At 40.4% G+C, this 2,758-nt stretch overlaps 1 pseudogene; it reads left to right on the top strand.

Moving 5' to 3' along the window:
* The first annotated feature begins 1,755 nt into the window (after window positions 1-1,755).
* Window positions 1,756-2,153, top strand: LOC131502687 (large ribosomal subunit protein eL31-like; annotated as a pseudogene).
* The last annotated feature ends 605 nt before the right edge of the window (window positions 2,154-2,758 follow it).

Below are 2,758 nucleotides of genomic sequence, written 5' to 3' on the forward strand. Positions count from 1 at the left end.
ATTGTTTTATTTCCCCAGAGGGGCTCTATCTGCACTTACCTACTGTCTGGAACCACTGTGCCCATTGTTGCCATTGAATACCAAGGCCCTTAGCAAAGATTTCTATGGCCTTCAACAGGGCTTTCGAGTGGAGGTTGTTTCTAATTTTGCCTTTCATATAAGGATTGGGATTTTAAGGCTGCTGTGAATGTTAATTTACTGACAGTGATATATAGCATCCATGAAATACGGTATACAGTTCTCTAGAAAATACTAGTGTGAACATGCACAGAAGAATGCATGATGAAAGGATTTCAAATCACTTGTGTTAAACATCCAGTGAGACAATGGGTGTGAATGCCTTTTATATACTCTAGAATCTGGCCACAACAAGACAGTAGTTTTGTAATAATTTTTCACATCTTGCATATTTTGAATCTATTATTTGGGGCTGACAATTTTATGTATACACAAATGTCTCTGAAGTGAAGGTGTGAGCCGAGGTTAATGAATAAGCCAAAATGACAAATACTGAGGCTCTTCCACTCAGCCTGTGTGAAGAAAGAGCAAAACAATCCAGAAAGTATGCCAAGGCTTTCTGTAAGTTACAGAGCCCTTGCCTTTCCAGCCCTTTCCAATTCACGTTTCTTCTTGTTCGGTTGTTCAACTGTTGCTTACCATTTTTGCCTTATATTTGACTTACTGTCTTGTTTTCATAGTTGAGCTTATAAATGATAAAAGCATGAACAAGAAACTTATCAGAAGCTTCCATCACTGAGCAGAAGCTCTCAGATTTAGGGTGTGGTTCACTTGTGTCTTTCATGTAATTTTTGCTCTCTCTGCAGGCCAGCCTTGTTCTGCCGAGAACTTGTGGTTGCTGCCTTTCTCATTATTTCCTTATTTCGGTTTCTAGTGGTATGCACGTGTGGGGCTTTAAGAATATTCTTCTTATCCTATATGTATCCTCTTAACATATACCTAAGAGTTGTGAGCATTAGGAGTAATGGGATAGACTTGAGACAGCTCAACTTTTTTTCTTGTCTGGAAGATCTTGTGTCACACAATAATAGAAAAGTAGAAAATTTGGAGCCAGAACACAACATATGGGTCTCCGATATCATGTGGTCCTCTCTATACACTACATAACCCACCTTGGACCACATCCACCGGGTATTCAGTTCCTGGCAGCACTAGAAACACTTGGTGAAACACGGACTCGCTGCTAACCAAGCAGTTTTGTGGCTCTGCCCCCAAGGATGGTATAACAGTGGGACTTTGGTGTATTTCATAGAAAGAAACACACACGCAAATATGGGCATGTAGGGAATGATTGTGTTTACCCACCTTCCAGCAGGGTCTCAACACATTCTTCTATTTCATCCTGCACACTTGTAGACAAATAGTACATTTGTTTTAACGACTCTATGAGTCTTGATAGAGTTGACTTCAGGAGGAGTCTGTACATCATCCTGCCGTTACAGCCAGGGCCACATTGTAAGTACTCAGTACGCTTTCATTTTAGTAATGAGCGAATGCATCTGTCAAGATGAAAATAAGGATTTCCAAGTTAGATTCATTTTGTTGGTCTTTCACCTTTGGCACCTCTAATTACTTTTCTCCTTCGAAAGATTGACCTCAAGCAATATTGTTGCTGTTTCTAATTTAAAAATCTCCGTTTCCTATATTCATTGAGAAAATGTTTACCAAATGCCTAGCATGGTTCTTGACACACGGTAGGCACGCATTGTTAGAATCAAGGTTTGTTAAGCTCTTCCTTTCCAACCGGGGCCGGGCAGAATGGCTCCTGCAAAGAACGGTGGTGAGAACAAGAGTCATTCTGCCATCAGCGAGGTAGTGACCAGAGAACATACCATAGACATTCACAAGTGCATCCATGGAGTAGGTTTCAAGAAGTGTGCCCCTCAGGCACTCAAAGTGATCCAGAAATTTGCCATGGAGTATGTGGGGGCTCCAGATGTAGGCATCGATACCAGGCTCAACAAAGCTGTCTGGGCCAAAGGAATAAGGAATGTTCCATACCATATCCATGTGCGGTAGTCCAGAAAATGTAACAAAGATGAAGATTCAACAAACAAACTCTATATGTGTTGGTTACCTATGTACCTGTCACCACTTTCAAAAATCTACAGAAAGTTAAGGCAGATGAGGACTAACTGCTGATTGTTAAATAAAGGTATAAAAGTGAAAAAATACAGCAACAAAACAAAAGTTTGTTAAAAATAATGTGACTTGTACTGGTAGGTTCAATTGCACTGAATACAAGAAAAAATATGTTAAAAGGGTATGGCATCTGGGGCGCCTGAGTGGCTCAGTCGGTTGAGCGTCCAACTTCGGCTCAGGTCATGATCTCATGGTCCGTGAGTTCTAGCCCTGCGTCGGTCGGGCTCTGTGCTGACAGCTCAGAGCCTGGAGCCTGTTTCAGATTCTGTGTCTCCCTCTCTCTCTGCCCCTCCCCCGTTCATGCTCTGTCTCTCTCTGTCTCAAAAATAAATAAACGTTAAAAAAAAAAGGTATGGCATCTACAAGGTGTAATGCAAACAGAGGAATTGTAGGGGTACAGATTGGCCTTAAACCATATAGAAAAAAAGGTGAAAGGGAAGAAGATTGAAGAAGGAAGACAGAAAAGAATTGTTTCAATCTCCTATTATTAAAATTCCATCTTATTTTGGATAAAAATAAATGTCGTTCCCCATACTTGTTTTGACATTTAAAAAATTGTGATAAAATACACATAAACAGACTTTACCATTTTAACCAT

This window comes from Neofelis nebulosa, chromosome X (assembly GCF_028018385.1).
Source record: "Neofelis nebulosa isolate mNeoNeb1 chromosome X, mNeoNeb1.pri, whole genome shotgun sequence".
Lineage (NCBI taxonomy): Eukaryota > Metazoa > Chordata > Mammalia > Carnivora > Felidae > Neofelis > Neofelis nebulosa.